Source organism: Arvicanthis niloticus, chromosome 8 (genome assembly GCF_011762505.2).
Source record: "Arvicanthis niloticus isolate mArvNil1 chromosome 8, mArvNil1.pat.X, whole genome shotgun sequence".
Classification (NCBI taxonomy): domain Eukaryota; kingdom Metazoa; phylum Chordata; class Mammalia; order Rodentia; family Muridae; genus Arvicanthis; species Arvicanthis niloticus.
Genome location: NC_047665.1, coordinates 72334212 through 72360254, shown reverse-complemented (window position 1 = coordinate 72360254; position 26043 = coordinate 72334212). Strand labels below are relative to the sequence as shown.

The 26043-nt window shown below is 44.1% G+C and overlaps 1 pseudogene; it reads left to right on the top strand.

Annotated features, from left to right (window-relative positions):
- The first annotated feature begins 9824 nt into the window (after window positions 1–9824).
- LOC117714076 (F-actin-capping protein subunit alpha-1 pseudogene) lies at window positions 9825–11298 on the top strand (annotated as a pseudogene).
- The last annotated feature ends 14745 nt before the right edge of the window (window positions 11299–26043 follow it).

The window sequence follows — 26043 nt, the reverse complement described above, 5'->3', positions numbered from 1 at the left end:
GAAATTTGTCGTGTTCTTCAGAAGAGAAACAACAGCTCACCAGAAGAGAAAGCCATTTAGAGCCCCAAGCTAGTAGCCCTCCCAGGACAAGAACCTCTCACAAACTGACTGTACCTTGTCTTTCTTTTTCTACTCTTTGGCAAGAGAGCATTTAAGAACAGTGACTTACTTTTACCTAACAGGATTAAATTCTCAACTGAAGTATTTTCATTTAATCTACCCACTTTAATGCCCTGAGTCAGAAGGTAAGAAAACATTTCTATTTTGACTCAAAAAACCACATTCTTAGAAGTTGCCCTCCCCAGGCCTTCCCTGCTGAGCAGGGCAACCCTGCACTAACCCCCAAGTGGAGGGACACAGGAAAATAATCTCAACAATACCTTCTCTCCCCACAGCCCACTTATTAATCTACTACTTGATCTTGGGACCTTGACAATAGAGATGTTTTTCTCCAGAGCTTCAGAAAGAAAAATGTCTCCTGGGACAGTGGCATGGCCCAGCCAGAAAGGCCTCTGCATAACTCACTGTCTAGAGCAGAAGGAAAACTCTGACGCCTCAAGTTGAACTTGTAATCTCCACAAGAGCTGAGTGAGGCATGCATCCATGTACACATGCACACACTAAGTAAGTAAATAGCAGTGGAAAAAGTAGAATACCCATCTAGGGACTCGGGGCATAGCTGAAACATAAATATAAGAATTGGGATGATACCCACCCAAAAATCTTCAGAAACGAAAAGCACAGCCATTCCTACTGTTGTACATGAAGGTGACTACTGTTAACTGCAAATAGAAGGTACGACTAGTTGCCATTCTGAGCTCAACTCTGGGTAAAAGTCTACACTGACTCCTGTTCCTAGTTCTAAATGCAGAATATTAATACAATGCCATCCTTGGCAGAACATACCCACTCCCATAAATTCTTCTTATTGATGACTCCTGGAACTACCCTACCAAACACATGTGCATACGTACACACGCACACACACACACACACACACACACACACACACACACACACACACTTTCTCCAAGGTGATCTTGTTTTCTGTCTGGCAGCTGTTGTTGCCAGAAGACTAGATTAGTACGTAAGGTAATGTCCGGAAGTGTTTACTCAGCACAACAGGAATTTGCAGAATTCTCCCAAAAGATCATCAGGAATCTGTGACCTGACAGGGCTCCTCCCCATGGCATGCAATCATCACAGAGCCTTTTAATTGAGAATCACTGTAGCAACTCACTGACTTGTTCAAACTTCAGAAGCCATGGCGACAACTAAGTCTGGCATTCTGCTATTTGAAATGTTCCCCTATTTTCCCAGCATTTTGTGGCCATGCATGCTTAGCCTTAGGGGGAAATACACTGAAGTGTTTGCAGTCGCTTTTCACTCAGATTCTTCCGCTTCTTGAGAACAAGACCAGATAAGGTGAAAGATTGCCTTTGGGTAGAAGGTCAGGTGAAAACCTGACTTACCAGGTCACCAGACTCCTGTTTCCATATATAGCAAGGCCTGAATGAGAGATCCGCATGCTCCTTCCCTCCACCCTCCTGACCTTCAATGTCCTGGTTGGATCAAAGGGTGTTCTGGCTGACCTGTAGGTAAATTGCTCCAGCAAAGCACCAGAGACAGGATGCTCCAGGCACTTTCATCCCCTCCTGCCTCTCAGAATCAGATAGACTTCCAGGCTGATTTGTAGAGGGGGTAGTTTGTAGATTCTGCTTGTTACAAGTGGGAAGAATGTCTCCCAAGTCTCCAGTGCAATGGTTCTCAACCTTCCTAATACTGTGACCTTTAATACAATCCTTCTGTGCTGTGGTGACCCCCAACCATAAAATCATTTTTATTGCTACTTTATAACTCTAATTTTGCTATGTGAATTGTAATGTAAATTTCCCATGGTCTTAGTCAACCCCTGTGAAAAGGTCATTCAACCCTCAAAGAAGTTGAAAGTCAAGTTGAGAATCACTGCTCTAGAGGAAAGGACCTGTCTGCCTGAGAACTCCCGGAACCTTCTCCTCTCCTGATCCCAAGACTGAAGCCCCTTTTCTCAACTGCTTTTCTTAAACTGTCTCACCCAGGCTGGAAAGCTGAGTGTTCTTCCAGAGGACCTAGGTTCAATTCCCAGCACCCACATGGCAGTTCCCAACTGTCACTCCAAGATCTGACACCCTCACCCTGACATATATGCAGGCAAAACACCAATGCACATAAAATGAAATAAAATGAAAATAAATTTTAATTCACCATGTGGCATTTCTTATCTTTTCTTTTTTTTCCTCTTTCTCTTCCTCCTGCTTCTCCCCCTCTTCTACCTCCTTCTTTTTTGTCCTAGAGATCAAAGCCAGGACCTCATACAAGTGCTGACCCCTTTCCATAGTTTTATTCTAATCATGATTTTTCTGAAAGATGAACAGGTGAGAAAATGCTATCTGGGAAGATGTTGTTTTACAAGACAGGCCATCGGACTGCTATTCCCAGGCTAGCCGCAGGGCACGCTGACAGCCTGGAGGAAATGTCTTGCAGGCTTGTGCCATAAGTTATAATATTTAGCCTCTCCATGGTTCTGATCTTGTGTTCCTGGAGCTACAAGTCTCCCCTTTGATCACCCAGTTTCCCTCAACTCTGAGTGACTCTGAGTTTCCTTAGTCAAAGCTAAAAAATATGCAGGCCCGAGACTGTTGCCCCAGTTTCTCCCCAACCCTGTCTCTGTGGGGCTGGAAACCAAGAGTTATCAAAGCCGAGTAGAACAGCAGCAGGAACTCTGGTCAGGCCTTGTGCTCTGCAACTGATGCTGGACTCCATATGCATCATATCTATGTGTCCCAAGGCATGTTCAATTTTGTAGGATACATAAAATCACTAATCCTTACATCCTTTAATGGTATAAAGTATAAAACCCACAGATTATTAATGCCAGATTCTTGCTTATTGTTTCAATATTTCTGAAATCATTCCTTGTAATGAAGGTTTTCCAAAATCCTTTCTACTAACATGCCTTCCTAGGTTAGGAGGGCGTGGGTCTCTCTGCGTCTGTAATATATAGCACAAAAAGAATTATTTCTTTCCGAATAAGAGTGTGTAGCACTTGTCCTCAGAGTCCACTGCCCTTCCCATCTCTCCTGCCGTCATTGATTCTGCTTGTTGCCCTCCCTAGATGAGACCCACACACATTTGTTCTGGGTTGTTCATTACGGCTTATCTTCAATCCTGTGTCTTTATGAAAGAAACACCCAAAATCTTGGAGCATGCCTAAGTAAAGAAAAAAGAAGATATCACAGTGTCCCTGTATAATCTAAGGTGAGGGAGGTGGCTGCCTTAGTGCTTAAGAATATTTACTAATCTTCCAGGTACCAGAGTTATAGTTCCAGTACCCACAGCAAATAGGTTATAACTGCCTGTAATTCGAGGTTCAGATGATCTGACACCCTCTTCTGGCCTCTGTGGAAACCTATATGCAACTGTATTTTTCTGGTACTAAAAGGTGCTATGAAAGCTTCCAAGGCAAAGGCACAACCAAAACTCCTACCCAGATTTGATGTCCATGAAGCACAACAACAACCAATATGGTACGACAACCCCAGAGGTGCAGTAGCAGCAGCACATGTATATGGGGGTAGCCAACAGCTCTCTGATTGGACTGCTCAACAGAAGAAAAACTATGCCTGATACTAGAAAAGTAGCTGACTACCAGAGCTAGAGAAGTCACAGATCGTAGAGGACAACCTACAACCACAACTTTATTAAACCAGCATAATCCCTAACTCCATCCTAAATATCTATCCTTATACCCACAAATAAGTGTAGTCCTAACCCCTCATCAAAGAAACTTCTCTTTGCAAGAGATGGAGACTGTTATAGAAAACCACAGAGAACAAGAGATAATGTGGTGCCCAATTCCAGGATGTATTCATCTATAGCACTATTTCTGTACCCAAGGCTCAGGGATCACTGTGGAAGAGGGAACAGAAAGGTTTTAAGAGAAAAAATCAGGAAGTTTGCTGTGAGATTGTGTCTCCTAAAACTGCCAGAGAGGCTATAGCCATGAAGGCTTCTCAGCAAGGCTGCCAAAACAAGACTCAAGCATGATAATAACATGAAAGAGGCCCTCATGCAGCCTCAACCTTAAACAAAGAAAAAAAAAAAAAAAAAAAAAAAAAAAAAAAAAAAAAAAAAAAAAAAAAAAAAAAAAAAACCACAGGCAGCTTGGGAATGCTGCAAACAGGAGAAATGGATTTCCCCAGGGAAGAATTCTCCTATTCATCATCCAATACCAAGTTGTCTGCCCTGAGACCATATATACACAGTAATATTAAGTGTGCTGAAAAAATCGTATTTATGTATTTAGGAATGTGTGTGTGTGTGTGTGTGTGTGTAACAATAATTAAAGAAAAAGAACCCATGAATTTGAAAGAGAACATGGGGTGCATGGGAAAAGTTGGAGGGAGGAAAAGAAAAGGGGAAATGCTATAATTGCACTATATATATAACTAAAAAAATACATAAAGAAAAAATCTGCAGGGTCAAAGAGTGAGACTCAGTGGCAGGACCCAAGCTTCACACTCCCACATCCATGGGTTCAATCCCTAGCATGGAAAAAGTGACAGAGGGCAACAGAGGCTTTGGGATTCAGCATAGCTGTTCTTTGCAAAGCATAGTCCCACAGAGACGCCCAAGCAGTACTTCATATGAAAGGAAAATTCCACTGTACTACAGAGAGCTTGCTGCAGCTTCTGCATTGATTATATCAATCACTTAGGCTTTATGTTAACTAGGTCAAAAATTCCCCCAAGGATGTGCGGCTCAGGGGTAGAGTGCTGGCCTAATAGGCCCAAGGCCCTGGGATCAACCTTCACCTAGGACCAGAGACAACATACATACACACACCACACACACTAACATGCACACACACATGCATACTACACACAGTAACACATACATACACCATGCACACAGATACCACACATGCACACTACACGCACTAACTCATATACACAAACATAGACACACCACACATACACCATACCACACACATGTATGCTATACTAACACACATACACACACACATACCACGCACACACTAACACATACATACACACACACACACACACACACACACACACACCTTCTTCATTATAATAACAACAATAACATATGGACATGTTTTTCATGGAGAAAAATTAATTTTCAAGCATCAAAGGGAAACCTTCTAATTGTAGAAATATGGCTAAGTTAATCAACTTGGAAGATTAATTTAATGGCCAGATTGTATTGACTTTGTCTGTTTTTCCTTCCCTAGAACAAGTTCAAAATATTGAAGATTTTGCAAATAAAAACATCCATCCATCCAGTCGGTCATCAAGAAATCGGGGATCTTTTTCAAGCTATCTTGAGAAAAAGTTATCTGGAGACTCTGAAAATTCACTGTCTAATTTGACGAGAAATTCCAAGGTCATTTGATCTGGGACAAAAGAAAAGATCCTTTTAAATTAAGAAATTAATTTTTTAAAAGCAAAGTGCTTTGGTCTAAGTTCTGAGTCTCTAGGAGACTCGAGGAAGCTTTCACTGCTGAACTATCCTAAGATCTCCTAGGTAGGCTGGCCTGAGGCCTGAGAAAAAGACCTGCAAAAATGAACGCGGATCTGGTCATGCAGGTGGGGGTGCAGGGGTGCGGGGCGGGGCTGTGCATCCAAAAGAGGCCACCCCACGCTGCGGAAACCACGGAAACAAGCCCTAGGCTGACATGGCGGCTGAGAAGAGACAGATGCAAGCTTGAAAGGCAGGCCTGGCTGGGGAGTCGTTTGTGGAGTGGGACTTTTCAGAGGGACTTCTCTTGGTCCAGGCTTCTGCTTTGATTCCCGGAAGACAAAGTGCGCACAGAACAGTCCAACAGAGGACGTAGGGGAGCTTCTCAGGACAAAGCCCTGTGCCTCCCATGGGGTCTCGGTACAGGGCTACTTTTAGGCTGTCTGTTCAGATGCTGAATCACTGAGGACTGGCTTAGACGATTTTCCTAAAACAGGCTCCCCCTTGAGCTGAAAATGAAGCTGCAACCATCTATTGCAAGCCAGTTCAGCACTTCCTTCATGGCAGAGCCCTGCTCAGCACAGAATGGGTCTGGGGGGCCTCAACCAGTATAGTTTGCAGAGCTCTGAGCAGTGTGTTTCCTTGCAGCAGGGGCCTCTCGACACAGCAGCAGGTTGGGCTTCTCTGTTGCAATCTGCTCCGTTTTCTAAACATTTGGACGGTAAAGTAATTAGAGGGAGAGACATTCCGAAAATAAGAAGATCCACAGTGAGCTTCGTAATTCCAGCGTAGGCACACATATCATTCTGGGCCTCCCTGGAGCCTTGAACAGGTATGATTTCAATAATCACAGGTTTTTGCATACATTTGCTAATTGCCACTATGAATGTTTGGTTTGAACTTCCAAGTCCCAAGTGTCACTAAGGGTAGGCCTTTGTCACCCAGGCCACTCCCTGTCTTGTGTCCTAGCTCAGCTTCCTCACAGTGGGACACAGCCTAGGTCTGTTCCTTTCCTATCAAAGTGTGATTGGGGCAAAGAAGCATGGTGTTTGGGGTATGGTTGAGTGGGGCATAGTAATTATACCCCTAATCATATGTAATTTAAGAGAAAATGAATAGATGTAGAGGCTCTTTAGCCTTGACTGTAATTCTACAGGCAGAACACAGGCACCCTACTGTCACCTGGGTATCTTTCAAAGCCACCTCAGCTTTGCAGCCAAACAGTTAATTACAAGGGAGTGGTGCCTCCCAGCAAGGGCTGCCCTGGCTGCACAGCCCAGGACAACAGAGGCAGCGCCTTCCCAGATGCTAAAGTTTTCCTCAGTTGTGTCCCTAAGTCCTCTCTCTGCCTGATGCCTCAAGAGGACTCAGGCTTCTAGAGGAGCTATTAAGATTGGGGGGTAGATGAGTTACAGGCCCCAGGGTTCTACATTGGTCATCTTATTTGGTATTTATACAAACAGAAACAGAGTTAAAGTCAGGAAATTTAACATGGCAGCCATCACTTAACCAAAATATCCTTCTGTTTCTCTCTCTCCCTGTCTCTACCTCTTTCTGAACTTCCACCTATAAATACATCTCTAGTGTCATTAGACATCACTAAATGAAACCCTCATGCAAACAACCTGCTATTCAACTTATGGGTTACTATTTTCCCCTCAAAGGAACTTTCCTAAAACCACAGAGAACTACATATGTTACATACAGATATGTTTATATGACTGGAAACCAAACACAGGGTTATATAGCAAGTTATCATTTACTTGTATGTTTTACTATCTAGAATTATATTTTTAAGTTCCCTTATAGTACAATTTTTTCTTCTTATTTGCAAAAGACCTCAAGATTTGTACCTCAGAGGCAGTAGTATGTATCTAACATGCACTAGGCATGCACTAGCATCTGCCTCACATGCACTAGGCATGCACTAGCATCTGCCTCACATGCACTAGGCATGCACTAGCATCTGCCTCACAAGCACTAGGCATGCACTAGCATCTGCCTCACAAGCACTAGGCATGAGCTAGCATCTACTACACATGCACTAGGCATGAGCTAGCATCTGCTACACATGCACTAGGCATGCACTAGCATCTGCCTCACATGCACTAGGCATGCACTAGCATCTGCCTCACATGCACTAGGCATGAGCTAGCATCTACTACACATGCACTAGGCATGAGCTAGCATCTACTACACATGCACTAGGCATGCACTAGCATCTACTACACATGCACTAGGCATGCACTAGCATCTACTACACATGCACTAGGCATGCACTAGCATCTACTACACATGCACTAGGCATGCACTAGCATCTACTACACATGCACTAGGCATGCACTAGCATCTACTACACATGCACTAGGCATGCACTAGCATCTGCCTCACATGCACTAGGCATGCACTAGCATCTGCCTCACATGCACTAGGCATGCACTAGCATCTGCCTCACATGCACTAGGCATGCACTAGCATCTGCCTCACATGCACTAGGCATGCACTAGTATATGGTTGTGTACTGAACACTAAGTACACTCCAAGAAGAGAAAGACCCATTTGCCATTCCCGCAAAAGTTACTTACTCAGAAATGGAAAATAATTTTCCATTATGATTGGTGCTTAGAATTAATAGAGAGGCTTTAAATAAATGTTCCTCCCCACCCCCACTGCCTCATGTGTGAGTCAGAGAATGGGGTGTTATGGCATGAGAGTATGCGTTTTCATGTATGTGTGCTCATTTGTGCACATGTGTTGAAACCAGAAGCTGACATTGGATGTCTCCCCTTGACTGCTCTCCACCTGATGTATGAAGGGTCTCTCACTTGAAGCTCACAGATTCAGCTAGTCTAGCTATCCAGCTTACTCCTGTCTCTGCCCCCTGAGTATTATAGGAGGCTGCCATTAGTCCCTGGCATTTATTTGGGTACTGGGGACATGAACATGCTTATACAGCAAACACGTGATCTACTACTGAGTCATCTCTTCAGCCCAGTGTCCTCATTTTTATGTAAATGAAGATAACTTTTAAACATATAAGGTGAGAAGATGATAATGATCCAATTGACTTTTCAAGTACAAATGAACTCTCCAAATGCATCCACTGGTACCCTTGGTGACACTCTCTTAATCTAGCGATTCACATGTAGAAAATGCAAAACAGAATGAGACATAGAAGTAATATGAACTTGGTATGATGTGCTGGCTAAAAGCAATGAAAGATTATAATTAAAGACGGGGAACTATTCCACCTATTCATGTGTGTCTGTGTCTGTGTGTGTCTGTGTGTGTATCTGTGTCTGTGTGTCTCTGTGTGTGTACCTGTGTCTTTGTGTGTCTGTGTGTCTGTGTGTGTGTACCTGTGTCCGTGTGTGTCTGTGTGTCTGTGTGTTTGTATCTGTGTGTGTCTGTGTCTCTGTGTGTATGTATCTGTGTCTGCGTGTGTATCTGTGTGTGTGTGTCTGTGTGTGTATCTGTGTGTGACTGTGTGTGTGTCTGTGTGTGTCTGTGTCTCTCTGTGTGTGTATCTGTGTGTGTCTGTGTGCGTCTGTGTGTGTGTGTGTCTGTGATCCATGGTGATGGAGATTATCCCAGTTCTTTGTGCTTGTTAGGTAAACACTGTGCCAGAGCTAAATCCCCAACTCACTCAGAATGTAAGCATCAATTACCAACTATGTCTTCTACACTGACAGTGGCACAGAAAATGTTAACGATTTTAGACTTTCAAAAGCTCACATGTCATTTAAGTAGAAGGGAAACCATTCTCATGATCCCTTCCTGGGAGGTTACCTAGTCCTCCGCACAAAGTATTCAAGTCAGTCTATGGGGGAAGCTGCGTCTCTCAGGGAGCATGAAGACAGTGTCTGGCAGGGATCCCCTCCCTTCAGTTCCAGAGAAGCCTTGACAGATTTATCATCAGACAGTCCAGATATAAGTGTAGCCACTGGAGGCTCTGCTCTGTGACTTCTTTTTAACATATAAAACACTAGAAGTGACCAATTATTGCTAAAATTCTATGGTCCAGAATTGTGTACTCTAGAATGTACTAGAAACCAAGCATGAGACACACTCTTGTAATACTAGCAGTCAAGAAGCAGAAGCACTCAAGAAGTGGAAGCAGAAGGATCTGGAGCTCAGAGCCAGATTTAAGATCTTGTCTCAAAAATAAAAAATCATCATCATAACGATGATGATGATGATGATGATGGTGATGATGATGATGATGATAGAATGCAGTTTAGTGCTGGCTTTGGTCACTCATACCTATAATCCCAGGGTTCAAGAGGCAGAAACAAGAGAGCAGCCAAGATGGCCGACTTCGAGGATCGGGTGTCAGATGAGGAGAAGGTATGCATAGCCGCTAAATTCATCACCCATGCACCCCCAGGGGAGTTTAATGAAGTATTCAATGATGTCCGGCTACTGCTTAATAACGACAATCTTCTCAGGGAAGGGGCAGCACATGCATTTGCCCAGTATAACATGGATCAGTTCACACCTGTGAAGATAGAAGGCTACGAAGACCAGGTCTTAATTACAGAGCATGGTGACCTTGGTAACAGCAGATTTTTCGATCCAAGAAACAAAATTTCCTTTAAGTTTGATCATTTACGGAAAGAAGCAAGTGACCCACAGCCAGACGATGTGGATGGAGGCTTGAAGTCTTGGAGGGAATCGTATGACAGTGCTCTAAGAGCCTATGTGAAAGATCATTATTCCAACGGCTTCTGTACTGTTTATGCTAAAACTATAGATGGGCAACAGACCATTATTGCATGTATTGAAAGCCACCAGTTTCAACCCAAAAACTTCTGGAATGGTCGCTGGAGATCAGAGTAGAAGTTCACCGTCACACCACCTACAGCCCAGGTGGCTGGAGTGCTCAAGATTCAGGTTCATTATTATGAAGATGGCAATGTTCAGTTGGTTAGTCATAAAGATGTGCAGGACTCAGTAACTGTTTCTAATGAAGTCCAAACTGCCAAGGAGCTTATTAAAATCATAGAGAGTGCAGAAAATGAGTATCAGACAGCTATTAGTGAAAATTATCAAACTATATCAGACACTACGTTCAAGGCCTTGCAGCTTCCAGTTACCCGCACCAAAATCGACTAGAACAAGATACTCAGTTACAAGATTGGCAAAGAAATGCAGAATGCTTAAAGGCCATCTGTAGGCGTCTCCAGTACATGGAAAGAAAAGGATTCAACACCGGTGTGGTCATATGATAAATATGTGATTTATAAACAAACAAGAGTGATATTTTGCTAGTTAACAAAGTTAACAGATCTTCTAGCCTCATGGAATACTGTTGAACCTACAGCACTGTCTTGATTCTTTCGTGTGTGTGTGTGTGTGTGTGTTCTCTGCTTTGTAATTTTCTGTTGTCACTATATCTACTTGTAAATCTTTTTTTTTTTTTAATTCTGCTACATTTAATGTCAAAGAGATATATCCTGAAGTCATTTTACTGTTTAGAAACTTTCCTAGCCATGAAGTCCTATGACTGGTTTTTACAGAGTGTCTATCTGTTGAGTACTTTTTACCCCTATGCTTTCAAGCACGTCCAGTACTTCGGTGGCTTTTAGTGATCCACCAATTGCTAAAGAGGCTATGCTACCAAGAGCTAAGTGGACAATACACTCCTTCTCTGTCTGATTGCTTGATCATTTATAGCATCTCACAATTGTAGCTTTCAGATTTGGATTGGGGCTTTTGGGGTCCATGTTGGGAGGCAAAGGAAGTTTCCTGGAAATTCCATGGCAGCAGCTTCTCTGGGGACTTGTTTTTAAATCCAAAGATTTGAACCACATCCCCTGCACATGAATGTTTGCTTACTTTCATTTTCTCATTGTCTCCTCCCATCTTGTAACCATGGATGTCTGTAGGAAGAACAGCTTAGAAAAAAGCATTGAGAAACCAAGGTTGTCAATCACATGGGTCTGTTTTCTTCAGTGGAAAGAAGTAAATGATGCCTGATCACTAGAAAGCTGGAGTGGTGTGGTCACACAACCTGGTGAACCTCTGCTCTTCTGTTAAGAACCAGCCTCCACCTTAATCTCTCCTACCCCACCCCAATAGTCTAAGCATTGTTTAGGCCCTAATACTGGCCTTTGTCTCTCAGTGAATAGAACTTATGCCTGTTGCATATCCTTCCTCTCCAGGCCCTAGCCCTGAGTTCTGTCAGTAGAGTTCATTTTTATTGTAAAGGTCACAGGTGCTTTACTACTTTGCAAGGGAGTTAGATGTAGCCAGCCCTGAAGCTTTGCTATAAGAATTGTCACACAGAGACCCACCCAAAGTTCTACTATGTTTAAATGTGTGGAAAAATTAAAACACAGGATCAGAGTCTAGAAGTCTTGATCCCGTCTGGCCAAGTCTGCCTATACCAAGTTTTCATTTTTATCTATCCTGGGTCCACTTTTCCTGCCAGTGACAATACCTGCAGGAATGCCTCAACAGATGTTGGCATTTTTAGAAGAATTTTGCCCATTAGTATTGCTCTTTCATATTTGAGAACTGCTGACATACTGTCGATGTAGTAGAATATAAACTTGAAAACACAGACATTGAAGGAATAATAGGTATCTTTGCTTTATGCTCTCTGGCAGGATTGTTCAGTAAGTAGATGAATAAACAGCTGTGTCCCTCACAAAGCTGTAATGAACCAAAGTGAAAAGGAGGGCTTCCAGGAAGTATCTGTCTGTCAGAACCTGGAATTTCAGAGCATGCTAGTGCTTTCTTCTAAACAGGATGTAAAATTCATTCCAAGTTACTCTTTCTTTACACATATGTAACTGTGATATAGCTACTTTCCCAGGTATATTGGCAGGTAGGTGTGTGTGTGTGTGTGTGTGTGTGATCTCAGAACACACAGGTAATGTGATATGACCTATGACAACTGGTAACGGTGGATTCATTTACATTGTTTACACTTCTATGACCAGGCCTTAGGGGAAGGTCAGTTTTTTTAAAAAGAAACCAAGCAGTGTCTTCCTACCTGTCCCCAAATACAAGTTAAAACAGAAGAGTGTTTTGCTTCAGCTTTGTTTTCTCTCTCTGTCTCTCTCTCTCTCTCTCTCTCTCTCTCTCTCTCTCTCTTTCTCTCTCTCTTTGCTCAGTAATACAGTCAAGCAGGAGTTTGTTTGCAAATGAAAGCTGTGTAAGCATTTTTGTTTATTTCAAATAAAATATATTTGTATTATTTGTCATTCATACTATCCATCCATGCCACACTGTCTTCTGTACCAGGTAATCCAATAGAAATACACCTGTTTTGTTCAAAAAAAAAAAAAAAAAAAGACAGAAGCAAGATGGCTGCAATTTGGAGGCCAGCCTGGGAAAGATAGAAAGCCCTTGCCTATGAGAAAAGAGTAATGAGGAGAATGGATCAAAGAAAACAAATAGCAAATTATGGCAAGAATGTTGGGGACAGAAACTCTTATACACCAGAGCTGCCACAATAGAAATCAGAACGCTGTTCCTCAAAACGCTAAAAATAGATTTACGTATGACCAGAAATAGCACCCTCAAGCATATACCTGAAGGAATTTGTTATACTTGCACTATAAATAGAAGTGATTGAAACTCCGAGACATTTGCACGACCATATTTACTGCTGTACTACTCACAATAGCCAAGATATGGAACAGCCTAGATGTCCTTCAGCAGATGAATAAAGAAAATGGCTGGTCAGACACAATGAAAATGAGTGACAGCATTGTGGGCAAATGGACAGAACTGAAGACCATGTAAGACAAAATAAAGCAGATTCAGGAAGCAAAACAGCACATCAAATGCAGGGTCTAGATGGTTTTGTTGTTGCTGCTTTGTTTTTTATTTTGAAACAGGGTCTTACTATGTAGCACTGGCTAGTCCAAGACTTGCCACGTAGAGCAATCTGCCCGTCTCTGCCTCCCGAGCCCTGGTATTAAAGGCATGCACCACCACATCCCAGAACATAGCGTTAAATGGGCGTGTAAGATGTGAGTGTGTGACAGATGCAAGTTAAAGGCCTCTGGAAGGATATGTCATCCCATCCCCTTCATCTGGGTGCCCTAAGGAAAAGGAGGACCACTTCAACAGCAGGCCTTTCATCATTCTGGAGAGGGGACAGGTTTGGGTGGTTTAACCCCTTCATTGTCTTTGTCTGGATTCTGTTCCTGTTATAGAATACCTGAGCTTACACAATTTATAGCAAGCGGGCATTTATTTCACTCACTGTTCTGGGGGCTTGGAAGTTCTAGATCTAGCTTCGAGTATCTGAGAAGGTCCCTCTTGATGTGTTATTATTCAGTGCTAAGAGGCCGAAGGGCTGGAGAGCACAAGACAAAAGAAACAAGTCTTTAGCCACCTGAATGTGCCCAATCTTACAAGCTAAGCAGGGTTTGGCCTGGTTCCGCTTGGATGGGAGAATCAGGGAGACAAATTTGTTCATTGATGTGATACATCACCTCCCCCAAATAACAGCTTTAATCCTAATCCCTGAGGCTGGAGCCCCCATCACCCCAGCAAGCATCAGCTATGGTACCTTCTCTCAGCATTCCTGCTCTGGGATCCAGTTTCTACTGCATGGACTCTGGGAACATGTTCACACCCTGCCAGTACTTTGCTTGGACTGGGCTTGCCTATAACAGTTCAACAACTCCAAGTTCTTTGTCTTCATCACCTAGCAGCCATCTTGTTTCCATGCCTCCAAGCATTTCACAGGTAGACACAGGGACTCACTTGGAAATCACTCGATGCCAAAGCAAATCCTGCCCATTATCAGTCATAATGATGCATTTCTTAAATTTCAATAGGACACATTTAAGGTTTCAGCGTTGGTTTGATTTGGGCCACAGATTTCTGTCACAGAATTCAAGTGACCCACCACACCATTGACTCACAGCTAACGCTTTTTAAAGTGCTTCTTCTCTGTGGGTATGTCTTTCCCACTGAAAGATATTTTTCCTTGAAACTTTACTTTCTAGTCACCGGAAAATTGTAACAAAAGTTTCTTTTCTTTTGATTTATATAATTATGAGATTTGCTCCAAGACTAAAATTACTCTTTAAATTATGTCACTACTGCCAGATGTAATGTTGCATGTCTTCAAGGCCAGCACTTGAGAAGCAGAAGTAGGTAGTCTTGAGTTGTGTCTCTCAGGCAGCATGAAGACCATGTCGGGCAGGGGTCCCCTCCCTTCAGTCCCAAAGAAGCCTTGAGAGATTTATCACCAGACAGCCCAGATACAGTCATCCTGATCAGCTTGGTCTACCTCACAAGTTCCAGGCCTGGGCTCTGTAGTAAGACCTTGCCTTAAAACAACAAAAGGCATCACTGTCACATGCCACAGACTAGACACAGCCTTCCCAATCCCTGGTACACTTCGGAGGTAGTCTTCACCTTCCATCCCACTGAACTCCAAAGTATGCAAAGTGTTTAGCCCTAAGATTAGAGAGAGAACTAAAACAGGATGTTCATTACCCTACTCAATTCATTTTTGCAATAGGTGATTCCAATCTGCCTTTGCAGTTAGAAAACGAGTCTCAGACCATGCATGCTTTGGAGTTTAAGTCCTACTGCAGAAGAGAAAAAACGATACTTGTGTTCTCGAAAGAAAAAGAAAAAGAAAAATAGAAAGGTAGCACCCAGTTCATACGGCAGCTAGGATGTGATAAATCCGCCCGGCCACAGGATTCCTGCCTAAACTAACAATTCATTTACGGCCACAGTTCACCGCCCCTGTCATCACTTGCATGCCTCTAATTACCCCCCATCTGTTTCCCGTTTGAAGTTTACAGCACTTGCCCACTTTGGCTACACTAGTTTACATCTAACATCAAACACATGCTTATGTTTACCACATACCAGTTCTGCATTCTCGAACTTAAAATTATATCAATTTATAATCCCATTAATGGAAAACTTATGAGAAGGATCCGGATCCTTTAATAAAATGAGAAAGAACAACCATTTGGATGCTGTTAAAAATGAGCCCGTACCGAAGGCTAAATGCTTCAGTTAGATACACCCTGCTCAGATAAGGGGGCCTCAGGAACTGCCGTCTTGGCTGCTAAGAGCAGACCACGGCTTGGAGTTCATTTTCTGGGACTCCGTGTGGAAGCATATGTCTTCATTGGAAAGATGAGTGATCAAAGAGACCATGCGTACTGTTTGTTCAAAGACGTATCAAATTTGGGGCTGGGAGTGTAGCCCCATGGTAACACGTGAGGCTTAATATGCATGAAGCCCGAGTTCAAGTTCAAACCCCAGTACATCCATATGCTTGCTCAGATTTACACACACACACAGAGTGGTTTTAAATTGGGGCCTTCAAACTTGCCACTTAAAAAAATGTATTTCTGCGTATGTGTATACATGTTTGAGGTGGGGAGCCCTCGAGAGTATGTATAACATGGTACACATGGAGATCAGAGGACACTTTAGGGCTCTGTCCTCATCTTCCATCTTGTTTGAGGCAGGGTCACTCCCTCTCTTGATCTTCAGTCCTAAATACCACCCTCTCTACTGTACAAGATCCCAGCAATTCTCCTGTCTCTGTCTCTCCTTTCCAGCTGGGGGTGCACTGGGATTCCAGACACATGGGTGCTACTGGGTCTAGCTTTTATATGGGTGCTAGTGGTCTGAGCTCAGGTCAGTAGGTTTCCCAGGCAAATGCTTCACCCAATAAGCCATCTTCCCAGCCCTGAACTTACCACTAAAAGGGCAGGTTTGTAGATGAAGCAAGTTTCAATTTCAAAAATGAAAAGGGGTGTGTCCCCATATGGCAACAGGCACTCCATATGTGGCTCCCTAGTACAGGCCAGATACATGTTTGGGCATCTATATCTACTGCTGACCAATTTCCAAAGAAAACTACAGATAAGACCACTATTTAGATCTTGGAGTATTTCCAAAGGATTGCAGCTCTAAAAGAAGATATTTTGGGAAGTATAAGAGATTAGGGTCTGGTTCTGTATGCTTTCTTCCACACAGAGGAAGAGCCCCTTCCCTCCTGTGCACTTCTACCCTTTTAGTAAAGGGCGCATGGACTCTTGATCACTTTTACAGTCTTTTAAAGGGTTTTCCTTCTCTTCCCTCCCCACCCCCACAAGAAAGTAGCCTTTGTTCTGTTCCTCAAGGTCTGTAGCAACAGTAGCACAACGTCCAGAGAGATGCCTGTGTCGATCCTGAAGGCAGGTGTTATGCATAGAGACCCCTGATGAGTGTCTGCGTTGGGACAAGTGGGGTCTGCAAGTCAGGATGGCTAAGTGATCTCAGAGTGGGACCAGTGTCTTTGTCCCATCAGCAAGGTCTGCTCCAAACACAGCCCTTTCCTCCTGCCTCATCCACATGTGTTTTCTACCCATTCCTCAGCAATTTCTGATTCTTCTTTTGTGTGTAAAATGGCAAAACAGCCACAGCATCCTAAGACAGGTTTGAAGAACACAACCCTACTTTGGCTGTACAACCAAGCACTGCCTCGTAGAGACCCAGCTTCAGGGAAACTCTAAGGTATGGATTCCTTACTGTCTGCGTAATTCGAAGGCCTGATGACATCACTGGCACTTTGCATCCAAATGTTTTTCATACACATCACCTCTTAGCTTACTTGTTACCAGGGAGCCTTGGCCTTGGCCAGCATGACACATACCAGAGACAATCTTACAGGCTGGCCACAGCTAATCAAGCTCATTAACAACTTGGTGTGTGGACACTCTACCACTGTCAGACTCTAACACATTGGATGTACTGAGGGTTGTGAAAACATCCTCTAAAATACTGGTCATTTCATGAGCCTGCTTGGCTTTTAATGGCATTAAAATAACTGACCTGATCAAGTGTTCCTGGCAACATAAAATAAACTTGAACTTGCCATTATCAGCAAGTATTTCAGCATGATGCCTGGATTCCACATCCTCAAAAGTCATAGATTTAAGTGGGCATCCTCTCTTAAGCATGACCTTCTAAAGGTGGCACTATTTACAGACAGACAGTGACTTATTTGCTGGCATTAGCATATTCTCTTTGCAGCTCCTTGAGCATTTGTGCCTATTCTGTGTCCAGTATTTCCATCTGTGTCAAGAGAAACAACAAACAACTGTTCGGCTATACAGAATGCCTGTGGGACCATGAAAGGCAGCCTGGTTCCCGGTTGAGCTAAGGCTAGAAGCCCCAGTGACCCTGAAGAGATGGCAGGCATTTCATCTGATTCCTTGGCACCAGGGTCCCTATCACTAACCACAGTCCTCCATAGATTTATGGCCATCAATCATGTAAGGACAATGCCCTAAACCCCTCCACAGGTAGAGAATCGACATGTGGTCACATAGGCTCCATTTTCATGAGGTACCTAAAGGCCCAGAGGCTTAGCCAATAAGCTTTCCTTCACAGACACCCCTTCCTGCAAAAGGTATTTAATCTTAGGCCCACCCTCAGAAGTGGGGTATGGTTTTACTCATCTACTTTCCGCCATGACAATAAATGCCTTAAAACCATGGACTGCCTCTTTTCATTGAGATCTGCAATGGGGAGCCATGGAGAAGGTTTTTGCCTACAAAGCCACCATCTAATCTCCCATAGAAGGCCTCTCTGTGGTCCCAGTCATGACCACCAACCAAGCCCAAGCTCAAGCTCAAGCTCAAACCACTGCTGCAGTCAAGCCAAGAACTACACCCACCCCCATGTCCACGGGACCAGCCAGAGCTCTCCAACCAACTTCAGCAGGACTGGGAAGACATAGTGGAAAGTGACAGGGACACATGTCAGCAAAGATGGCTCGGCATGTAAGGCACGTGACTGTGACAATGGAAGAAGCAATAAGGAAAGTTTCCTATTCACCATGAAGTGTCCTGCTGAGCAGGTCAACAGAGGCGTTTGCCTTCTTGGAAGGTCTGCTTACACAGCCTGTTTTGACGGTGCCTCGACTGGAGCCCATATTTCATGAACAAAGCAAACAGTCTCTGCACTTGAACATTCTGAGGCAAGGGGACTCTATCAGGTAGAGGTTTGACGGCTTTGAACAGAGGCCACAGGTTGCCTAGCTTTGGAAGTGGAAGCACCATGCCTTCTCAGTGTAACCTCTTCCTGCTTGTTCCCAAGGATAGGATTCCCAGGTCCATGCCTGGGCACTGCCTTGGCTGTCCTCTGCCTATCAAACTCGCTCAGTGCCATGTGGCCACCAAACGGTTGAAAAGTCTCCTCCAGGCTCAGGAGCAACTGCCTCACCCTCTTTGTCTTGTCTCTTGACAGGAAACTTGATCCTCAAAACCAGTAACTAAGCCAGTGTTTGCTGGACCTCCCGGGACACTGTAGCATGGAAGTAAGCTAACATCCACACCAGACAGGCCCCAGGGAAGCTTAAAACTACCCACTAGGTGGGTAGTTTCTGAAATACATGGCTACATAAGAAGAGAATAATATAGAAACAGAAGCTGCCATAGAGGATCCTTGATTCCCAGTAGCTGATGATCTGGTGTCCTCCAAGGTCACAGGGCTGGAGAATGCTCTATTGTACATCTACCACCAAAGGGTTTCCCCCTCACACTCAGGCTTCTATTGGTGTAAAGAAGGATCAATTCTGCTAGTGCTACCCTGCAAACTGAATTCACTAATGTTCAAGACTCTCCGGCCATTCAGACTGTTATGACAAACTCCTTGGTCTAGGCAGTTTATAAACAACAGAAATGTGTTGCTCACAGTCAAGAGTAGTCCATGATCAAGTGACCTCAGGTTCTCTGTCTGTCACATGGATGGTGTCAGGTCCCAAAGAAATCCTGGACAAATGGGCTAACTTACGAGCATACCAAATTGTCTGCTTGGCCTTTAGACTCTCATAGCATTGCCAGTACCTGTTAGAGTCCTGGCTCCTCACAGGACTTCTCATCAAGTCCTCTGCTCTAAACCTCTTCAGCCCAGGGACCTTACCTTCTTTCCTCAGCTTTTCTTATACGAACCTTCCATTGCAGCCATGAGCTCTCTTGGTTCTCTCTTCCTGTCCCTGTCCCTGGATGGCACTTCCCATGTATCCTCAAATGAAAGAAAAGATAACACTCTCCCTCATTTGAGGGGTTTGATTGTTTTCATTGTTTGTATTTTTTGTTTTGATTTGGGGGCAAGTGTGTGTGTGTGTAAATGTATCTATATGAAACATATGAAAAGATAAATATCAAGCTTTTAAAAGTGATTTTCTCTGAGTAATTATATCTCTAGGTACTGTAATTATACCTTTTATTAATGTTTCTAATTTCTAATTTTACTCAAATGCTCAGATAAGGAAAAAAAGTTGTTGTGGATCAAACCCAGGGCTTTGCACATGACAGACAAGGGCTGTAATGGACACTGCACGTGATGCCCTTCAAAGTGATGTTTGCCACCCCATCAAAAGGTCAGCCCCTACAGGTTTCCTAGGAAGACCTTAAACATGAAGAGGTTACACTGAAGCCGGGTCTCCAGATCCTTTGAGTTCATAGCAGTTATAGCTTGAATCTCAAATCTCCCACACAGGTTTAACTTTGAACTCCTGTTCTCCAGTCAATGGTACTAGATGGAGAGGTTGGAGAGTCTTTAAGACAGTGGTTCTCAGCCTATGGGTTTTGACCCGCATTGTGTGCTACATATTAGATATTTACATCACAGTTCATAACAGAAGCAAAACTGTAGCTATGAAGTAACAATGAAAAAATTGTATGCTTGGGAATCACCACAACATTAGGACGGCTGAGAACCACTGGTTTAGGGAGTGCTGCCTAGCTGACAAGCATGAGTCATGTGGACCCCTGAAGGTTAAGCCTGCCTGTCTCCTCCCCAGCTCTTCTGGGTTCACCTTGATGTGAACAACCTCTACCACAGGCTCCCACCGCCAAGAACTGCGCTGTGCCTCCCTGCTGTGGTTCTGTGGAGCCGTGATGGGATGAACCTTAGAAACCATGCGTTAATTGAGCACCTTTCTGCCAGGCAGTGGTGGTCCACACCTTCAGACCCAGCATTGGGACTGGTCCACAGAGCAAATTCCAGATGAGTCAGGCTACACAGAGAAACCCTGTCTCAAAAGAAACAGACAAAAGTACCTTTTTTCTTTCACATTGTTTGGGTCTGGTAGGGAGGGTCACAGCGATGCAAAAAACAGCAGATAGAATAGCAAGATGATGTAAAGAAATGTTGAGGGGTGATTACAGGTGGGGGTCATGTACTCGAAAAATAAAATCGAGGAAGAGTTTAGGAAGAAATAATGCTGAGGAGATTGGGAGAGGAGGGATGGGAGGAGTCAGCTAAAGCCTAGTAGGTACAAAAATGCCATAAAAGTCTGCTGTACACACACACACACACACACAGAGAGAGAGAGAGAGAGAGAGAGAGAGAGAGAGAGAGAGAGAGAGAGAGAGAGATGCCCCTCACATGCACAGAGGGGATAGGAAGAGAAAGAAGGGGGAGAGAAAGCCAGAGAGCCAGAAACAGTGAGAGATGCCCATACACAAACACACAATTTTTTTTTAGTTTAGTTGATTGTTTTGTAGATAAAACGATAAATAGATCCTTGCTATGTATCCAAGGCTACCCTACAACTCTTAACTCTACCCCCTAGATGCTAGATCTGCAACGCCATACCCAGCTCTAGAAGAAATTTGAGTTTTCACCTCAAAAGTTAAAAAAAAAAAAAAAAAAAAAAAAAAAAAAACCAAAACAACAACAACGAAAAACTTCTTTTTAAAAAACCTCACTGCACTTGGCACCTTGCAGCCTGGGCTATAGAACAAGGTCAAACACTAACGTGGGCCACAGGAGGACCCTCTCCAAGACCCCCCAAGAAAACAAATTAAAATATGGGGCTGAGGGTCCAGCTCCATGAGAGGGCAAGCCCTTAGCCAGCACCGTGCCCAGAATCAGTGTCCAGCAGTGTGAAAAAGTATCAGCTAGTGGGCTTAGTGCAGCGCAGTAGTGGAGGCAAGCTTAGCCTAGGCAGGGCTCTGGATTGCGTCCCTAGCTCTACAAAAGCTTACCTAGTAAGAGAGACATTTGCCACCAAAAGGAAAGAAAACTAGCCCTTTCTCGGCATCCACCATTTAACAGTTAATGGAGGCTGAGAGCCCGGCTCAGTCAGCAGAGCGCTTGCCCTGCATGCAGGACGTCCTGGCTTTAATCCTCGGCGCTGCATAAAGCACTAATCCTATCAGTTGGGAGACAGAGAGACAGGAGGATCAGATATTCAGTCATTTTCAGCTACATAACAAGTTCGAGGCCAGCCTAGGATACAGAAGGCCTATTTAAAAAAAAATAATTTGAACAAGTGTCATCTACTGGGAAAACTCACTTCTACTTTGATTTTTTTTCCTTAGTTGGGAGTGGGAGGGCTGTGTCTTAGAGTTGGGTATGGGGACAAAGCAGACCTTTGGGACTGGGTAAGGGCAGTTCCTTCAGCACCAAGGAGGATGCATTCAAAGTTGGGGAACTTTCAGGCACATATTAACATAAGTTTTGCAATCCAGTAAGACTTTAAGAGGAAGGATTTCAAAGCCCATGTGTTTGCCTTGAGGGACCCAGGGCCAGAGTAAAGCTTGGTGCTCATAGGCTCACAGTAATGAAGCATATTCATGAGGGAGTAATGTGAAATGGACGAGTCCATGTTTCCTGCAGAGGATGATGTGACTTTGAGAAAGTTCCTTCATACATTCCCAGCAGGATGGGCTATGGGGGCAAGTTCTATTTGCAGTGAGAAATCCCCACGGAAATTTATAGGAAACTAACCCCTCCCCCCAACACACACATTTTCATTCCATCTAAAATGTGGATCACCTGATACTGAAAGCGTACCCCCATTTTAAAGGTGAGCTGCAGAGCTAACTTGAGAGTTGACTTAATCCCATGTTTATGGGGTGATTAATGTCCCAAGTAACCAGGCTGGCTGGCAAGTTAATGCTTTCTTCCTTTAACTAAGTGCACAGGGCTTCTCGCCTTTGATCACACAGTAAGTACGTCTCTGCCTCTGGATTCCAGCAAAGCTAAGAGTCAAAATGACTTCCTGAACTTCTTCTGTGTCAGATGAACATGGAGCCCTTGGCTCACCAAGATTCCTACCAGAAGGAGTTTTGGTGATTTAGGGGGAAGGGAAAATAAAATAAATTGGCAGTGGTGCGTACTTGGCAGAAGGAGAACCTTCACTGGTATGTCAGCTAGGGGACTCCACGTGTAATAATGTGACTTATCTTGTCGTGATGAGTGCCTGGTGTTTAGCTTCATTTCTATTACTGTGATGATACAAAAAGCATCTTTAAGGGGCAAACAGTCGCTTCACTTACTATTCCAAGTTACAGTCTGTCACTGTGGGGAAGTCAAGGCAGGCACTGGACTTAGTTAGTCACATGCCAGGAGAGAAAGACAGCATATATGCTTTCTGCTCCATTCACCGTCTCCTTTTTCATGCAGTGTGGGACCCAACCCTGGGGAATGGTAGCATCTACTTTCAGACTGGGTTTTCCCACACCAGCTAATCAAGACCATCTCACACAGGCACGCCCAGAAGCTAACTTGATCTAGACAAATCTCTTGTTGGGAGTCTCTTCCCTGGTGAGCCTCTATTATGTCAAGTTGTCCATTAAAACAAAGTGTCAAACCCAGCCTCAGCAGTAGCAGGGAAAGCCATAACTGCTTATTGAGGTCTGTTCTCTGGAATTCTGCCAGGAGCGTAGCTAGTTTTTTCTTGATTACCCTGAGATAGTGATGTGAGACTCAGAGACAGATCCAGCAACTGACCCAAAAAGTGTATCTAGATTTTCTCAACCCACAACTACCAGTTGCCCCATTCATAATCATATAGTCACCCATCTGCCTTGCTGAGATTCACTTACCTGCCTATTTACAATAAAAAAAGAGAGGTTTATCATTCACAGCTTCATCAGTGAAGGACTCAAATCCCACCGTGCTCATTCCCAAAAGCACTGTGCCCAGGATGCATCAGTCCCTCCCACCACACTATCACAAGGCTGTCATCAGTGACCCAGCTTCCACTCTGGAACACACAGCTCTTCTGTCTTTTAAATAGACACTTGAGTTGATCTAGCCACCATGAAAAATACCTGTTTCACTGTATTGTCACCACAACACTGGCAATATCCTCATGTGAACACTCTCCCATATAGTCCTTCATTTGTTATCCTGCATAGAAGGGAAGAGGGGAAGATAGAGGGAGAAGGAGGGAGGGAAAGGAGAAGGGAAAAGGAGGAGGGCAGTCGCAAGAACAAGCCCTTGCTGTAAACCTTACCTTCTGAGCCTTTCCTCCCTTTGGCCATATCTAAAACACACACACACACACACACACACACACACACACACACACACATCCTCTGCCCCCATTCCCAGAAGCACACCTTTGAAGAAAGACTGGAACCTGTCTGGTTTTGACTGTGGGTCGAAGTGTGAGCTACTGCACCAACCATCATTTCTGTGACAAAAGCGCCAGTGTCTTGCCTCCAGGGAGATCAGGCAGATCAGGCATCAGCCAAAAGGTAGGAGAAAGAGGCAGCTTTGGGGCTGAACAGCCCTGACCTTGGTCTGAAACACAGTCCTTCTGGTCAAGGGGAGGAACTAAGAAGGCCAAAGGACCACTCCTCAGGACGGCAGGACCAACCCTCCAAAACAGGCTCGCAGTAAGCTGTGCTGAAGAGAACAGTAATTAAAAGGTGAAATCATTATTTCTTTAATGTGATACTATCCATTCCAAATTTCCTGTCCCCTCCCTCCCCCACACACATACACATACTTAGCATGGTCCCTAAGAGCTCAGCTAGGTCTGTCTGCCTTTCTGAGTCCAAACACAGAAAAATGTAACAATGTAACTATTTCTGCCTTCTTTCTCTTTCTTTCCTATGCTGACGAGACCACAAGCACGCTTTTGCTGTACCTCAAACTTCCTTATTCTTCTCTAAAGCTCCCTTCCCACCAGGTGACTACCTGCTACCCTGGGGCTGATCTCCATGCTATCTTAACTCAAGCCTTTTTTCTTTTTCTTTTCTCCTCCTCCAGGCAGATACCAGGATTTACAGTTTGCTTGGCCTGGAGTTTTTCCTTTGAAATTCCTGCAAAAGGTATTTAATCTCTGAGTAAGACTTAAATATCTTCATCCACCATGAATAAAACAGTTTGGACAAGCGAGGACTGTCCACTTCATCAAAGACTACTGCAGGGGAGGCCTTTGTCATACAGAGTCAAGCTTAAGCCCCTCTGTACATTTGACACTCACTTGCCCCCCTTGCCCCCACCCTCTCCAGGGCTCATGGTGGCCAGTGGACTCCCATTGTTCCCAATTCCTTGAAGTCTCTTCCCTCCAGCCCCACCTCCCCCCCCCCCCCCCCCCCCCCCCCCCCCCGCATATCACCGGCTGAGACCCTTATCCCTGCATCCAAGTGGCTAGGTGGAAACACAGAATGACACAATGGCACAAGCCTTTAATCTCAGCACTCAGGAGGCAGATAGGTGAATCTCTGTGAGTTCAAGGCCAACCTAGTCTACAGAGTGAGTTCCAAGACAACCAAGGATACAAAAAGAAACCCTGTCTCATAAAACCATCAGGAAAAAAAGAAAGGAAAGAAGAAAGGAAGGAAGGAGAGAAGGAAGGAAGGAAAGCTAGGCATGGTAGCACATACTTTTAATGTTAGTACTCAGAAGGCAGAGGCAGACAGTTCTCTGTGAGATTGAGGCAAGCCTGGTCTACAAAGTGAGTCTAGGACAGCTAGGGCTAGTACACTGAGAAACCCTGTCTCAAAAAGAAGAAGGAGGAGAAGGAAGAGGAGGAAGAGGAAGAGGAGGAGGGAAAAGAAGAAAAAGAAAAGAAAAAATTATAAATAGGGTGAGACTCTCCCTCTCCCTCTCCCTCTCCCTCTCCCTCTCCCTCTCCCTCTCTCTCTCTCTCTCTCTCTCTCTCTCTCACACACACACACACACACCTCTTGTACCCATACCGTGTCATTGTCCTAACAATAGCAAGTATATATTCAGTACTTATTGAGTACCAGGTATTGTTCTGTGAGAACACATTTAATCTGCCTTTGAAATCGGTACTATTATTACCTGCATTTTACAGATAATGAAATTAAGGCTCAGAAAGATTAATTGAGACACAGCTATGAAGGGACAGCAGTGGCCCAAAGGGAACATATTAAGCTCTAGTCTAAGAATTCACTAAGTAGCTGTGTGTCCTTGTGTCTATCAGGAAAGGTGTGGTCGAAAATCTCTCTGGTACTGCCACAGAGTTCTATAATAGGATGTAGTTAAGGTCCTTTGGGAAGTGTCTCACTCTCCCCTGTGGGCTGAAATCTAATTCATGGTTATGGTGGGTGTGAGTCTGATCTTCCTGTGGCAAAGCCCTGTGGAATCCCAGGCATGAAATGCCTTCTAAAGCGCTCACTTGTTACTGTGTTACCATGCATTAATGAGAAACAGCACACTAATTTCCCCCAGCTTCTTCTGGGATTTGTCTGTATCCCTGGATTCCTTTTCACTCGACATTTAGATAATAGGGAGAGAACACTTCATTAAGTGTAC